This window comes from Opisthocomus hoazin, chromosome 3, assembly GCF_030867145.1.
Source record: "Opisthocomus hoazin isolate bOpiHoa1 chromosome 3, bOpiHoa1.hap1, whole genome shotgun sequence".
NCBI lineage: Eukaryota > Metazoa > Chordata > Aves > Opisthocomiformes > Opisthocomidae > Opisthocomus > Opisthocomus hoazin.
Window position 1 is genome coordinate 86,721,383 of NC_134416.1, and position 17,757 is coordinate 86,739,139.

Here is a 17,757-nt window from a genome sequence, read left to right on the forward strand (position 1 = left end):
GCAAACAAAAAAGCAAGAAGAGAGCTCTTGTGTGATAATATACCTTTGTCATTCTTAGAACAGTAACAGAAACTTTACAGATACCTTCAGAATATCTGCCAGGTATCTCAAGTAGGCATTTCAAGTATGAAAAGGCTCCACTTCATTAAACTCGAGAGAGAGAGAGTAGCTCTGCCATTGCCTGAATTCTTATATTCTTTATTAGAGTGTGGTGCTCTGCAAACAAGAAGTCTTGTAACAATCACCAGTCATCAACGACAGGTATCACTACAAATTAGGCTGAGTGGCTTTATAGTAGGTTTAGAGAAAACATGAAAAGTTATGGAGAATTTTGTGCCTCTTAGAGATGCCCAGCATGGGCAAAAAAGGGAAAAGTACCGACTAACTTAGGAAAATGTTTTTTGCAGTATTTATTTTAGAGTGTACAAAGAAAACTCAGCTTCTGCTGCAGAAGTGAGCAGGCACCGCATCTTTACAACGGTGACTGAAGCCAGATAGGGCCAGCTGCTTCCTCTAAATCATCTTTCTTGCTTTCCTTGTGCTAGTCTGCTACCACACGCAGGCATAGACCATTGGCAAATATCTATCGCCTCCTAACATTGTTCAGTGAGGTAAAGGTCTAACGAGATACCTTTCCAGCAAGGGAACCACATAGAAAAATAAAGTTAAGGGGAATTGACCATGCCTTTGCAAGGTCCATCAGCAAAAGAAAGATTGTCTGTCTGGAACTACAAGTGTTGGGGAGATGGAAACAGGAATGCACTGAAAAGGAGTAGGACAGAGTCTAGAGGAAGGAGACAGTTGCTGTATGGAGCGATTATTGCAGCATGCTATAAAACAGCATGCTGGCTGTAACCTTGTGGTATGGGGTATTTCTTATTTGGCTTGTATTTTTGGCTTGTGTAGGTACAGGAATATAAACAGCTCAATCCAAGTTGCGTAGTGCACACAGATAAAACCGGTCTCTATTTAAATCAGGTCCTAAACTGAAATTCGCTGACTGTGGCAAGTATTTGGTATTCAAGATGTTTTAGTATTAGGATAAAAAGGGCTTCTGCCAGCAAGCCATGTAAGCACTTTGTCACTGAGTTCTGTGAACAACTTCCCACAAAGTTGTCCAAAACCAAATTTCTCCTCAGGGCTGGACCAGGGGGACAACTGGAGCCTGAACTGGGTCACCACCCCTCCTCCCGCTCCAGGTTCTCACAGCTGAGGAGGTCCTTCCGCTGGGAAGCTGTTCTCCCAGGGCTCTGTATGTAGTCAGCAGCCAACAAAAATCTATTACCCTGGAGGTTACTTCACAGTAATCCTCCCTCACTTTCTTCACTGCTTATATGAAGAGCCCACAGAAACGAGCTGTCCGTGAGAATCCTCCTTTTCCTCCTTCAAGCCCAAAGGGGCTTCTACTTTGTTTCTATGGTGGCTGAGCATCCACGACTCACAGGGAGGCTTCAGTGAATCTCATAACAAGTGAGAACGAGTTGCCTGGCTGCAGAAACAAGGCAGAATGTGCTGTACTTAGTTTAGCTTGAAAATTAGTTATGGTGTATGACTAAATTAAAGTATCTCTAACCAAAGGGACTAGTTGGACAGTATCTATAACAGCTCTCTATTGCATACAACAGGCTCCTTTAGCCAAATGCTGCCACTACTGAAGTCAACCAGAGTTTTATACCCATCTTCTGCAAACCCACTGGTTGACCCCATGTGGAGAGTGCACATTAGAAGACATTAACATTTTTTAGTTATGTGAACTTTCACTACTAGGCTGTAATTTTCCCCTCAATGCCTGCAGCCTATGAGAAAATGCAGTTTGCTGGAAACAATTGTAAAAGCCTGAGGAGGTGAGAACTGGAATGCACAAATGGTGTGCGTTTAATAAAAGAAATGTAGCATGTTCTCCAGGAAAAGGATTACTGGAGAAGGAGAAAGTCTTTGAAGGCAGTACTTAATGCAGAGTTGCAGTCTAAATGACAAACAGCATTGTGGGGTAGATCAATAAAAGCACAGCAAACAACAACAACAACAAAAGGACAGATTCACAAAAATACAAGACAGAAGGGGACCTTGAGAAATTATTTAATCCCTGTGCACCGAGGCAAAATTAGCCTCACCAAGCTCATTCTTCACTGACGTTTCTCTAACCTACACTTTAAAACCTCCCTTGAAAGACAGCACAACCTCCCCAGTAGGCCTTTCTAGTGTTACAATGTCCGTAGGTTTATAATTTCTTTTCTTAAAATCTCCCAATTTCTCTGCTGCACATTGAATTTTTTTTCCTCTTTTCCTCTGGTGCATATCATGAATGAGCAAGATGCTGTAACTAGAATGCCTCATGTAGAAATAATGTATTCAGTTACTTTGATGAAGGGAGAATTATATTCCTCTGTAGGTGACTAGAAAGCCACCATGATATTCAGAAATGTGAGAACCTTTGAAGAACACAATTGACCATTTTCTTCTGAATGAAGAAACTCATTTGAGATACTTAAAATAAATATTTGTCTAGCCCCCCCAAGCACTCTGCTCTTCAAGCCCTATCTGTCTTCTGCAAAAATTTTTTTACTGAGTTTTGTCACCTCAGAAAATGATGCTGTTTAATTAATTTATTTAATAATCCATTGGACTTCCCAGTCACCTGGAGAATTGTGACAAAGCCAGATGTTGTCATTATTGGTAAAAAAAAAGCCTATTTGTCATTACTGTTCCAATAAGATGTCCTTCTATTTTCACATCCATGACTTCTTTATTCTTACAACTCATATATGTTTCTGTAATAAATTCCTGTCATCTAGTCACAGACTTCTTGCCATCTTCTCTCTTTCAGGATGTCGATCACCATCACTTTGATTTGTTCCTGTAAGTCATATTCACCAGCTGAATCTGAGCTAGGGCAATGGTGAGTCCAAGATTCAGCAGCTGACTCCAAAGGAAGAAGACAGAAGGACTCAGAGGTGACAGGCAATCACAGTGGAAAGACCCACACTCCCCCCCTTAAAAAAGATAGTTTATTCAAGAGTAACCACAGCAATGTAGATTCACATTGGGTTGGCTAATAAATACTCTGAGCGGGATAAAAGCTAACACTTGGCAAGTGAAGAGCAGAGTGGCTTGCACTCGCCCCTTGCAAGGCAACAGCAAATGCTGCTGCTCCCGAGAGCAGCAGCCACTAGCCCGGTGGGTGCTGGGTCTCTTCTGCCACAGGAGCTGGCCTTGTGTTTCCGTTTCCACTGCAGGAACTGGAGGGGCAATGGCTGCTCCTGGGAGGGACCAACACCCCCTGGCAATAGCTGCTTGGCAAAGCGAACAGGCGAAGTGGAGCTCATGCAAAGAGCTCTTCAGCCGCTGCTGTTACATGGGCTCCCCTCCTCCCTGGCAGTGTGCTTTGCTGTGAAACTCTGCCCTGCCCACACCAAGAGCTGGCTGTGAGGAGCCTGGTCATGAAGTGGGGTTGAGAAGATCATTCAAGAGGTGATTAACTGAATGGATTCCTTCGACTTCGATTAGAAGGGGCAGCTCCGTCCCAGCTGCATTTTGTTCCTCAATTCATCACAGATCTGGATTTCGCTGAAAGATTTAGCTAAGCAGATGTATGTCTACTTTAAACAATCTTCATGGAATAAATAATTTACAATTTGTGCTACTCCACTACTATTCTTCTTCATAATTTGCTTGAGTCCCTAATGCCCATAGTCATAGCCTAAATGTCCCACTGTGGCAGGCAATGAAGAAATAATCCCTGCCTGAAAGAATCTGCCATATAAATATTTTCTCATTGAAATCAGTAGGAAAAGCTGCTGGGAGAAAGGCCTTCTTGCTCCACAAAAGAAAACAGAGGAGTAGCAAAGAGAGCACAAGGAAAGGAGAGACCGTTACCATTGATGGGACACCAGGGCAGGCCTGCTGTATCTTGCCATTGTTTTAACTCATGGACACAATACACAAGTGCTCCCTACGTTTCAGTAAGGTATAACTACACCATATTTCTTCCTTAGGTGACCGTGTGCCATTTTCCCCCCTTCCCAAGACTTCCTTCATTGCTGCTGCTCCTCTGGGATTGATTTCTTTACATTTCATCCTTTCTGCAAATTTTCAGCTTGTATTGCTCCTCCACACACAAAGACCCAGCCACATGAGATTCAGGACACTAAGTTTTGATGATAAGAAGGGGCAAAAAAATACCTCAAGCTAAAGTCAAGCAGCATAAGCAGCAGAGCAAGCTATTTCCTCCAGGACCTAGCTGTTCTGGCTCCAGCACACAGACTGGCACTCTAATTACAGGCAGGACAATGTCTTTCAGGTCTTGATCTCTGCCACACATCAACCTCTGCTTTAGAGCAGGAGTTGGCAGCTATGACATGGGTGCCAGATAGAGTATCTAAAAAGATGCTACAAAGAGAGCAGTGGCACTGAGAGAGGCATCATTAGGAGGCAGCCGTCATCAGCTTCTGGCTCCTGAACTAGATGCTGTTGATGCACTACACAGCATTAAAGTTTTGTGGGTTTCCACTACCACATAAACAATCTAACCTGGGAAAGAAAAACAGAAGCCAGACCGTTCTCTGTCAGATCTATGCCTTAGAAGTCAGTAAATAAGGCTAAGAAATACTGGGAGAGATCCTGAAGTACAGATTCAAGTAATTAACTGGAGAGGTGCGGTCCCAAGGAACTGGATAAGGTGCAGAAACCATCCATGAAATAGAACTGTTCCCATCTGAAATATCTGTAGCATAAAGCTTCTATAGGGAGTAAATATATACATAGAGGTGCACACACACATATAGAAAAGTGTGTAAAAAAAAATTTAGGTAATAGGTTAAAACTGTTTCTCCTTTCTGCACAGTTTGTTCATCTCTGTTGGATGTAGACCCCCTATGAAATGGTGAAATAGCTGCCCTGACACACACAGACTTGCTAAAACTGCAGAAGTGTGCTTTTTACTCAACTAGCTTAGGAAAAAAGTACTCTTTTTCTCTAGTCATTCTCTGGCAAAGTGCAGTATATCTAATTTTCTTAAATTCCAAAACACACTGTGCACCAAAGTACTTGTAGGTGTAAAGCAGAATGTCAAGGATGAGTCAAAGATTAATACCTAAATTATAGAGTGTGAAATGGGAATTACAGTCTTAAATATCACGTTAAGAACTAGGAAGTATTTACCTAGTCGAAAGTGCTACTTGCATTGTAATAGGCAAAATGCTCTTCTGTTTAGTTAAAGAGGATTCTGTAATAGTCCCGGGCTCGAGCAGGAGGACTGCATAGGATGGAGTGGCACTTTGATGACAGACTTTCACAAACTTCAGCAGAACTCTTATTCAGTACAGCACTTCCGTAAATATAAGGCTATGGTTCAGTCATACCTACTTCCACTGTTCTGCAGAACAAGAATGGATTTAAGACTGTACTTAGAATAACAGATGCTTGACTAGTTTATTTCCTTCAAACATACTACTTCATCCATTATTGGACTGTAAGACTGTCAGGCAAAAAGTTTTCTGCTTTCACCAGTCTGCCCCTTCAATTACCTCATTGTCCTGTTTCTCATCCATCCTTACAAAGTTTTCATTTGCTTTCTAAAAGAAAGGAGAGAAAAAAAAAGAAAAAATAACTTGGCAACTTTAGCAGTAGTCTTAAACAAAAAGCCCTTTGTGATGCTGTCAGTGTTTCCTGCATTCTCACTTTCACCTTTTACCTCTTATATTTAATTATCAACTCTTGGTGGCAGGACCACTCTTTTGCTGTGTGCATACAGTCCTATAAGCATACCTGGAGTTTTTAGATGCTTTGTTAAAAAAAAAAACTTAACAGAGCATAAGAGATGAGAGTTTTAATCTGCTTGTTAGTTTCTATCCGTCATGAGGCAACACCTGGTAAAGGTCCGAGGATATTTTTTTTAAAAAAATACCTCATTTGATTCATAGGTAACACATGGAAGTGATTCTGGCAACACTCAGAAACAAGTTTCAGCTGCTTGTCGGAGCTCTACCAACTAACTTCTGGTTTAGTAATCAGTGCCCAGCAAGTCCAGTGCTGCTCAAACCACATGCTTCAGCGACTGATACTTTGCACTGCTCATTAGCACAGTGCAAATAGGATACAAAAATAAAACTTTAGGAAGCAGACTTAAATAAACTTGTGAATTGGTTATAGAGAACCCTGCCAAAAAGTGATTTTATTTTTATGATAAAGGAAAGGAGGTTCGTCAGTGAAATAGTTCCAGAAAGCAGACTTTTGAAAATAGCTATGAACTTATTTTTAGTAGAATCTATTAAATATCACTTCTTGACATCAACCAGCTCAGACTCACTGTACTCCAAAGTATTCATTTCATATTTTAGCATCTTCAACAAATCTTAAGATTACTTTTGCTCTATACTTTACCATTCAGTCCTCTACTTAGCAGAACATAATTGCTAAAGAAGGTAACCAGAAACAAGAGAGATGAGAAATCTACAGGTAAGTTACTGTCCTTGTGCTTCCCAGAAATCCTTGATAGAGTCAGGACTATGTTTATGGCAGAAGGCCCAAGCTCTCGTTCAAGCGGGTTTTCCCTTATAGTCTCTTTTGTTTTCCTTCTAGCTATTTCATGTGTTATGGAGACTCTTAATGCTACTTACTTCATCTAATATGTGGATGGGTCAGAGAAGTAGCCCTCTATCTCTAAATATAATTCTACTGCCCGATCTCTACTACAAAGACTGGAAAAGTGACTAAACAAGCTGAATTGGCACTCAGTATGTGTAAATAAAAGAAAGTAAAGTTAGTTGAATACCTGCAAGGATGCAGGCTGCTGCATTTTGACTATACTAAAATACAGAAAATTTATGAGAGCCCTGGCAGAGGAAGGTATTGCAATTCTGTAAACTTCAAGATATAAAAGCTTTAGTCATCAGTCCAAGTATGTTTTGCTGAACACCAGTCTATGATTTTACTAATTGACCTGGCATATCTATCCATCACTGCGCTTGGTGATGTGTGTGATAGTCAGTCCTATAAAGCCTGATAGAGCAAACATTGTATTATAGAACAGAATCACTGTAGTTCAGTAAGCTAACGGCAGCAGCAGAGACGGTTACTAATTTAATTTTTGGGATTCTGCTTTAATCCTATGCCACAGTCACCCCCGACCATCTCACAAACAAGACAATTCACGGTATAACATTCCTAGGAAATAAAGAGGTAGCACGTATATAATTACAAAGGCTGAAATTTATTTTTCTGTGTCTGTGCCAGCTGCAAGCATGCAAATGGTATCAAAGCCTGTCGGCATCTTACTGAGGGGGCAATCCACAGTGAGAACTGAAGAAAATCAAAGTACTCAAGGTTTTTTCAGGTGTTACACTAAATGGTGGTAAGATACCCTCACTAGTATGAACTATTATGTTGAAATGAGGATTTTGCAAAATCTCTGCGACTATTTTAATTTTACTTTTTTCAGATACAGGAAGGAGATTGAAACACCAAGTAACTAAGAAAAAGAACATGGGCTGGAATCTAAGGTTAGTAGTTATATTTCAACAGCAGTGTCAAGGGAAGTTTGTGTCTCTGAAAGAGGTCAAAGTCACTGAGATAAAAATTTCAACCTGTGAGAAACTTTTGCATAAAAGTGACAGGAATTAATCCTGCTGAAATTTTCTGAAATGAAAAGGGACATGGTGAAACAATTAAGTTCATTAATTTTATATGAATCGTGGTTTCTGTTCAGATTTGGAGGAAATAAAATGCACATGTATCTTAAAAAATGCCCATAATAAAGGACCAGAGAGAAGACCTTTAGCCCTATTCTTGTGTCTGTAGGTAGGAAACACAAGAGATCTCCCAAGTTAGTAGAACCGCAAGGAAATTCACATGTCCTTTCATAAAGGCTCTTGGAGATACATAATTATCTGTGTGAATGGAGGCAGCATTTTCCTTCATGTGAGCTGATCCCCTGCTTTAGGCATAGGAGGGCTCTAATGAAGTAGCAATGCAATCTACTTTTTGGCTTTAGCTATGACATGTAGGGAAATTTCTTGTTCATCTGCAACAAGCACATCTGTAAATGGGGCCTACGATTTTTAGTAACGGGGAAAAAAATATACTGGGATTTTAAACCTGAGAATTTTGTGTGACACTGTATGCCTCCTTCCTTCCTATCCCCAAAATACCAAGGTTGGCAAATTGGGACAGAACTTCGGACAAGTATTCAGAGAGTCATGTGGAAACCCATTTAGGCATTAAAAAAAGAACGTACCTAACAGCCATTAGCAAAAGCTTGCCTCTGCTAGTAACTCTCAGTATACTTTTGGAGTAGTTAAATTAACCTTCAGGATAGGACTTCTGAACCTGATGTCTTAAGTACAAATCTTCTAGAATTGAATATTCCCCCCCTCCCTTTTCTTTTTGCCCTTCTGCTTCCTTTTTAGCATGCTTTCATCAAGCCACCTGCTTCCTGTCTGCAACAAAAGGAGAACTCTGGGTGGGTAAGGGTCCGCTTCAGATCATTTAGCATGTTAAAAAGAAAAAAACTTTACTAGACTGTTCCTAGTAATAGAAAATTTGATTTATTGGGCACAAATTGAAAGCAAAAGCATGATGAGTATTAAGAAGGAGAAACAAGATTTCCAGTATCTCATGCTCTGATGAAACACAAGCAAAGTTCCAAGAATGCTAGCTATGTATAATCTGAAAGAAAACAGTAATGAGAACATAAAAGTGGATAGCATCTCTGTTAATCACAATAGAAGCCTGAAAGAAATCCATGGTCTAAGTGCATATCATATTTTGTATACAGTTACAGAAACTGATCTATTACTGGAGTAGCACTGTTGACTTGCTTCAGAATAACACAGGAGGAACAGAAGCAGAGAGAATTACATGCATTTCACTTCCCTGACTCAGAGTTTGGGTTACATACTGCTGAATTTCATTTTGGTCTGAAAAATATATTAGTGTCTGGAAATGTATTACCATTTATAAAAGCCTGCTTTGCTTCTGTCATCGGCAAAATAGGTTCTCCCTACTTTTTAGCTAACAAGTATTTTTTCTGCATAAAGGATGCTGAGACTTGATTCAAAACTTGTTCTCTTTTGCACTATATTGTGTTGGTCTGTGACAGCTCTCTACCAAATGTCCCTGTTTCATAGGATTCATCTTGATAACGTCAACGTGCAAGGGAGATACACAGCTGAGTGGATTCTTTCAAACCTATTACTAAAACAGCCCATATTGAATGCCTGAAGTTTTAGGTAATTATTTCAGTATTTGCTACATTGTTGTTATGATAAACAGTAAGAATATATTCAATAACTGCACTGTTTGACAAATACACCATTTTAAATTGAATGTTGTTTTTTTTCAATAAGATATCAGTAAATACGCATACAATGTCTCTATTACCAATATTACTGCAGCACAGTTGTTCTGGTTCTCTCCTTCTTATTCTAAATTCTTGCCTGATATTACTGAGAAGCATTGATACTTCTGCAAAGGCTGGTTAGCATGCAGTGACTTGATACACATGTTGGAAGGCAGAACTAGCTGAATTTTCCAGCCTACTACTAGGATTATGCATTTCTCTGTGCATGCAAAAAGACATACTTGTTCACATAACTCTGATACTTCTTTTGATACTTCTGTCAACATCTGTTCACAGAAGTGGCTATTGGCATGCACTTATCTGTGAATCACTATGCAAATATATGCAACTGCAGTGAAAGAAGTCCCTAGAAGATTTTAACAAACCCATTTACTTTTTGCAGAGTTAAAATTTTGAGGTGACTGACAGGTCCATTGTCACAGCCCTCATGGAAGCTGCTTGCCTGCTTTTTGCACCGATAAAGCAGAATATTATTTGAGTACAAGAAGCAGTACAGTGAACACAGCAGTTCCCAATTCTGGTAACATTTTTCTTGATCCTGTTTGATTGCAGAACAATAAGGTGTGTCCTTAAGGGAATCAGGCCTGGACAATGAAGATGATATGAAGTGAAAGCGATATGGCCGTTTACCAGAAAGGTCAGATCCTCTATTGATAGACACTGTTCAGGACACCATAGAGGAATCCTATAAAGACACCTTTATTAAAATCAATTCTCCATTTGTACTCATGGAGACATGCAAAAGACAAACCGGTGTGATCAAAGTTACGTTCTCTTGGCTGCTTGTTAGTGGTGCTGGTCAGGTGCTTGCGATGAAGGTCCAACCAGGATAGTCCCGACTGAGGCAGCTAGCATGCTGCTCCTTAAATGAAATGCAACACTGTCTGCTGTCTGTCTGCTCAGTCTGGGCTAGACTGTTTAGAAGAAGAGGCATTACCGAAGGCATTCTTTTCAACAGTGACCTTCGTAGGTATCACCCCCTTGCTGCAGCTGTTCCAGGAGCAGGTGAGTTTAAGGCCGGGTAGAAAGCTTTATTTGTTATTCCATTCCCTCACTTGACATAGGAGGAGAAAGAACTGGTGTGCAATATTCTGCAGCTCTCTTCCTCCAAGGTTTGGTAGCTCATACAGGTACAGCGGCAAGAGGTCAACAGACACATGGTTTTTACTACATCTTCCTCCCCCTTTCCCAGTGCGTGCGACATAAAGCACGATCTCTTTCTCTGCCTCTCATTTTTACCACGATTGCAGCAGCCAAAGGGAAGAGGGAAATTGTACAATTTACTTTGAGAGATGGAAGGACATGGGCTGAATCCAGTAACACACAGAATTCCATGCCCTAAAACACACTACATGACAATTGCAGACCAAAGAGTGAGCAATTCCTTAATCCCCACCTCCACTTTATCTTTAAAACTTTAATCTTTCATTTAACACTCTCTGTATAGCTCCAAGTAACCATTTTCCCTATCTCTAAACAAATAAACAATTCTATTCCCTCTCAATTCTAGGAATAAATATTATTCAATGTGAGGGGCTGCTAGCATGGATCCTAGCTTTTCAGGACCAATGTTCAAAGCTTTAAACAACCTGTTTAGCGATACTGTTTAATAATGAGCTGGCTGCTTCTACACTGCATGCTGTACCTGAAGCACAGGTGGTCTTGCCCTCCAATCATGTACTGCCAAACAACAGGGGGCTAAAGCAGTAGCTTGAGACACAGGCTTATGCAAGGGCAGCCCCCCACTTTAAAAAGCAGATTAAGCATGCAACAGATGCTTTGTGATAATTTATGAATAGTATATACTGGCCTGGTTTTTATGATGTGAATTGTATGATTATGTTGGTTTGATTTAATTAGAAGACACAGGCAAAGCCTGAAATACTTGGTAAATATAAGCTACCCACTGATAAACATCCTCAGGTCAGTTTGCGATACAACCCGAGTTCTCAACTGTGGAGAGCCGATTTGTGGGCTCCAGCCAAGCTGATAGAATTTCTTTGGTCAGTTTAGAGACTGAGATTAAAACAAATCCAGTGCCTATGCAAAGGGTCCACAAGCAATATGCTAAAAAGCCAAGCAGATTGTCATAGAGATTCAACTGGTGAAGGCTGATGGGAACTCGTATCACTCTGTCCCCATGACATGTGGGGGGGGGGGGGGGGGAGGAATTTCTGGCAAGATCAAAATGCCTAAAGTCAATTTCCCCCACTTGTTTTCCTATCTGTTGCTCCTATTGTTTTAAGACTTAAGCATGCTCAAGGGTAAATTGTAGGTGCCCACAATCTGAGCTTGAGACACTTGTGAGGTATCACAGCCCTTGGCTCTGAGGGTGTGGAAATCATATTGTTCTGCAGCAAATAAAGACACTAACCCTTGCGTGAAGGGGGTCATCTCAGAGGCACCAGATGTAGCTAGCTCCAGTTGTTATAAACAGCATCTTGAAGTTTCATGATTAAAATAATCTGCCCCTCACATATGCAAACTTTGAATGCATTCATGCAACATGAAATAGTCAACATGAGTTGATTTCCTTGCTGTTGATCTGTTTTTGTAGAAGACTTGCCTATAGACCACCTGGGAAAACCTGCACAGGGGCAGGAAGGAGAGACTCGTGGTTCCTCTGGTTGCCTCCACTCCTTGCCACCAGGGAGATGATGTTCTGCTATGGCATACCATATCATTTTGGTCTGCTGGTCACCCAGACAGGGACCTGTTAGAATGTGAAGAGGGTTGACATACCTCAAAGCTGGGCTTCAGTGTGAAACAGCCTATGCGCAGGGCAGGGGAGCGGACACAGGCAAAGAAGAAAATTAAATGTGTGCCCAAGTAAATTCCTATTTGGTATGCAAATGGGAGGCACATTCAGACTCACAAACCCAGAAGTACCCTGGGTCCCGTAACAGAGCGGAAGGCAGTGGAGTACATCATATGTCAAACTTCCCAATCAGTTCAAGGGGTACAGGGTTTCCCCTGAGAACTCTCGACATTTCTGCTATTGCTTCCTCTAGCTGATCTCAGGATGAGATACTTTTGCCTACATAGTGATGTTCAGTCTCCCACAGTCAGTGAACAAGTACCCCTTTTACATACCAGAAATTCAGCCTTCAGCTTTAGCCAGACTTCGCTGTTCATCACTGCATTAGTACATGACAAATAGCTCCATTTAAACATTTTCTTGCTCTGCCATCGCAGACTGATACCTTGCTGCTGACACTGACACGCTGCCTATCTTGCTGCTCTGCTCTCTTGTGAGTTACCCATTTGCTGGGGAACACCTCTCTAGGCCAGTATACACCCTGACATTTGAAGGATTAAGCAGGGCAGTAGGTGGTAAAGTATTATTAATGTTTCCTGTAACATCCAGATCATAGCTGAACAGAATTTTTGTCTGAAACATCAAGTGAGAAAGATTTTATACAGAATTACAGAAGTATTTTTTTTTTTTAATTTGGATCAATTTTACCAAAGTGCTTGTTCTTAGAAACAGCTGTTTGGGGGGGTGGGTGGGCAGGACAAATAAACCTGAAAAAGTACAAACATTGTACTTTGGCATTTTTGACAGTGATGTATTTTGCTTTTTAAGCACAGAACAACTTCTGCATTTGAAACTACATTCAAAATGTATTTAAAAATTATTCTGAAAGCTCACATTGAAAACATTACTCTGTTTCAGACCAATCAAGACACTTCTTCACCACAAGTGATTCTTTTTAGTTCTTAATTCTGTGAATTTTTTTTAAATATTCATCAGTTCAAATTAACATTACTTCTTTATTTATCTATGACTGTCAGCAAATCATGAAACCCTTCTTCACATTCAGCTGTAATCCTGGACCCAATTTAAAAGAATGTTGAAATTTAGTCTCAGAATTAAGGGCTTGTTAAGTACCTGTTCAAGTTCTGCACTGAATAATTATGAATGCAACATATGCTAGAATGCCAAGCTTAGCAAGGCCTCCCCTACTCTCCTTTCTCCTCTTCAGATTTTTCTAAGATTTTTCTAGGATTTTCTAGATTTTCTAGGATTTTTCTTCATTGCTCAGTGGAAAAAAGAATTACCATTTTAGAAATTATGAGAAGATTCATACATTTCAAAGATGCTGTTCCTGACCTTTCGATCATCAGAGAGAGAAAATAAAGCATCGTCTGCAAAACTTCTGTATTTGCAGATAATGTGAGTTCTTGTGGGCACCCAAAGGGTTCGTCCCCTCCCATCTTCCCAAACAGGTACTATTTATTGATCTAAAGACTCAGAAACAAGGACTGAGTAAAAAACAACAGAAAGAAAATTAAGAGAAGGGACATCATCCTTAAGAAGGCACCTGACCAATGAAGTGACCATTATTCCTCCTTCCCATCATACTCTGTACAAATAGAATAAGCAATCAAATTCACACTGAAGTCCAGTTCTTCATTTTTCTGTAGTTCAAACATATTTTGGAACAGATTAGACTCCATTTGTATATACATATATTAAAAAAGAACGCGTTTAAATTAAAAAAAAAAGAAGACATTTCAAGCTGCTTATATTTCATACAGACACATACATTTCATGCATCAGGGGAGCAAGCACTCAGAACCAACCACAAGTGGTTAACAAACTCCTAGCACCCTTCCTTTGTTCAGCTCCCACAAATTTCTGCTTCTGGTGGGTGGAAGTCTTTTGAACTTCTTGAAAGCAACAAAGAGAAAAATGTAAATGAATGTGTTTAACCACGTACTTTCTTGAGCTGCAGGCAGAACTGCTCTTGATGTGAAGAGGAGCAATATGCACGCATCTGAGGACGTGCTGGTGAGCAGCTCACAGCAGTCCCTGAGGCTTCTCTGCTGACTCTGTATTTATTTATCGGTTTCAGTGGGACTCTTGTATCCAGAGTATCAAAATTCCTCAGACATCACTCAGTTTACTTTCCGCATCAGCAGGAGGAAGAGAAGTACCTTGAGCTTTGCTCATCTGAGTTGGTGTGACCAGAGGGGGGATGCTGAAGAGTTTGCCCACCCCTCCGCATAAGGGGAATTGCATCTCTGTAAGAGGTGCTGGTTGTACTCCTCATAACCATGCTAGCTTCTAAACACCATGAAATACAACTCTCTTGTTAACTTTTTGTGAGGCTGTACCTTCTACATATAGTGAAAAGCTAGTCTAATTCCTTAGAATCATAGAATCATTAAGGTTGGAAAAGTCCTCTAAGATCATCAAGTCCTACTGTCAACCCAACACCACCATGCCTGCTAAACCATGTCCTGAAGTGCCATATCTACATGTTGTTTGAACACCTCCACGGATGGTGACTCCACCACTTCTCTGGGCAGCCCGTTCCAGTGCTTCACCAGTCCTTCAGTAAAGAATCTTTTCCTAATATCCAATCTAAACCTTCCCGGATGCAACCTGAGGCCATTGACAACGGGCTTGTAACAATATTGACAGCCACAGTTATAATGAAACATTTCGAAGCTGTTGCATGGCCAGAAAAAGAAAGGAAACTACCGTTGCTAAAACTGCAATGTAGAAGCTTTCCAATATTTTGGATAGTTAAAAGGAAAAATGAAAGTTTGGAGAAGGAAGGAAATTTGAGGGAAAGGGTAGGACACATTAAAGAAACCAGAGCCAAAAATCTGAAAATAGGAAGGGCTCTTTAGGGGAGAAGACAATACAGAAATAGATTACTACCCAGCAAGGGAGAGGAGAGCTTGAACTCGTATTTGCTACTATTTGTAAACTCAGCCCCAAATGTAGCAATAAAATAAACACTTACCTAGCTGATTACATCAGCTTCGTGATGCACCCAAGAAATCCTGCTCCTGCCTGGTCAGCAAAGGACATAAGAAATCTCTCTCACATGTTTGCCTAACCAAAGATGAAGTTGCTAAATTGTTTAGCTAGCAGAAGAGACAAAACCTTCAGGAACTCTACCTGCCCTGGTCCTCTAACAGACTAGTGAAGGGCAACCCCACTCTGACTGGGTGAAGACCCATTCCCCTACCCACAGGGCATCAGCAGGGCTCTGACCGCACCTGGGTGACCTTGTTCAGGCTGGGCTCACAGTGCTTTGTGGCAGGTGAGAGCCTCTGAAAGGTTGGGGGTTGCTTGGAGGCCAGCTAAGGGAAAAAGAAAAACCAACATGTACTGCACCCACAGGAAGCATCTTCCCACTTCCATCAAAGGTTGCACATGCACATTTGGTTTCTCCAAGTCGGGGAGAGGAGGGAGGTTTGGCCCTGCCCTGCTCCCTGGGGAAAGGCTGCTCTGCCAGGCTGCCTCTGACTCACTGTTGTGACACTCGGTATGAAAGCTTAGGTGGTTTGAAGATCAGTAGAATAGAGGCATTTAAAAACCCTGTTATTTCACCTGTGCCTTTGATTTTTAAATAACTGTGCTAATTCAAAAATGTTCATCGTTATTTACCACATCAGCCCACTGAATATACCAAGCATTGTTCCAAGTTATTGTGACCCTCCTTTTTAAAGTGGATTTAAGCCGTTACAGTCTATCACATAAATCCTCCTTAGTTTGTGGATTACTGACCTGACAGGCCCAAACAGCTCCATCTGTCCATTTAAATGGGCACGAATGCTGTGAGTGTTTATTGCTTTCAATCCTATTATTTGTAAAGTGCTTTCTTCCTCTGTCTCTGTGTACATATGTTCAGTGTTCAGGGACAATTTGTTGCCGAGTTCTTCTCTAAACTCTTTTAATTATAGTGCTTTCCAGCGCAGACTGCCCACATACAGTAGCAGAAGTAAGTGTATTGCTACTTGACTTGGGAAAAGACGCTGTTGACTTAGAGCCAGCCCTTAGGAGTAATGTAAAAGTTGATAGACTGGAGGAACATTTGAAAGTGAAAAGGGACTCCCTTTTGAAATGTTTATATGAATCCAGTCTTAGTTAATGAAGCTTTTATATCCACAGGGAAAGTTACTTTCAGATGCCTACACCAAGGGGTTCTTATGAATCAGCTAAATCGATGCTCTGAAGGACATTTGTTGAAGAGAAAACAGGAACAAAATAGTTTATTGCCTGTTAATATGTGTCAGGGGTCAGGGTGAGAGTACACTGAGAAAAACAGGCATTTTTCATTAGTCAGTATTTGTCGGTCAAATAATTTACAAAGACTGAGTTAATCATCTTGATGCATTGAGTCAAATAATTTCTGATGGAAGTATTAAAGTGCTATGAAAAGCTTCCTTGTACAAGGAAGCCTGTTCTCCTGCACCATGGGTATTCTACACACAGAGTTATTAGTGTTAGGTGATGTACTGAAAAGACTGGAGAACAAAGACAGAAGTCTGCAAGGTTTGCATGCCACCTCAGCCTGATGGATTTCATTGCTGCAGTTTTGTCCTCTTCCCAGGGGTGGCTCCACCGGCCACCAGTGGACCAGGCCACGCAGAACATGTGGATGGAGCTTCCCAGTATGCAGAAGGCCTCGCCTCTGACGCAGCTGCTTCCATTTGCAAGAATTATTGGAAAAGAGAAATTTTAGCAAGTCAGTCTTGAATAATGTTATAAAGTCTTACAGAGACTAAAAAAAAATACCTTGGAGATGATCTGTGATAGCTTTTGTATACATAGAGGTATCTTAGATTTGACACTTGGAGAAGAATGGTTTATATTCTGTTCATATGCTTTTCAAGGAGCTTCATGTTTTTGATGCAGAGCTAAATACAACTTACATATGCACTGGAGACACGGTTGTGTTTTCAGGGATGGGGAAACTCAGGGAAGTGGGACTGTGTTTTTCGCAAGCTACATTTTTGGAAAAGAAATGTCAGATGCCAGGACCTTCTCAAATCCAGAGCAAAGGCCAAACCGAGTGAAGCTGCTGAATACGTTTGATCATACTGTTTCAAATATGATGGTGGTAGTGTAAGTATGCTTGAGTGAATAGACACACACAGCCCAGTCCACTTACTGTTTGTTTTTTTTTGCTTATGCAAGTGATTTCATGCGTTTCTCTGACCCGTTCTTGGGTCTTTGACCCACTGTAGGATTTACACAACACCAGTGACAAAATCTTGTCCTAAGCATAAAGCTTGCATGAACTATTTCTTCCCTGAAATGAAAGTAATCAACTTTTTTCTAAGAATGTCCCACTTACAGCAGCTACACTTATTACATCCTAGGTGCTCACACTTTGTTTTGGCAGCGAGAAATGTGGTGGCCTCTGAAGACAGTCCACCTAGCAGCTTTTAGGAGAGAGCAGCAGCCTCCCTGGCTGAAGCAATTTGAAATTCTGCCCTGTCATACAAATTCAAAGCAAAAGTTTGAAGTATTTAGGAAACTTTCGCTCCCCCTTTGGCATCAAACTGACCAGTTATTTTTTAGGATAAGCCCATGTAATCCTGCCATACTGGATACTCAGCCTAATGGAGAAAGAGAGCGATCCAGATGTTCG

At 40.9% G+C, this 17,757-nt stretch overlaps 1 protein-coding gene and 1 long non-coding RNA gene across 3 annotated transcripts in view; one reads left to right on the forward strand and one right to left on the reverse strand.

Annotated features, from left to right (window-relative positions):
• The window catches only part of PHACTR1 (phosphatase and actin regulator 1), a 413,139-nt gene that overhangs the window by 338,378 nt on the left and 57,004 nt on the right, over positions 1–17,757 (reverse strand). The window lies entirely within an intron of this gene.
• On the forward strand, positions 7,442–9,297 carry LOC142360884 (uncharacterized). Its single transcript, XR_012763513.1, has 3 exons — positions 7,442–7,499; positions 8,406–8,458; positions 9,126–9,297. It is a non-coding gene; the product is annotated as an uncharacterized LOC142360884 (long non-coding RNA).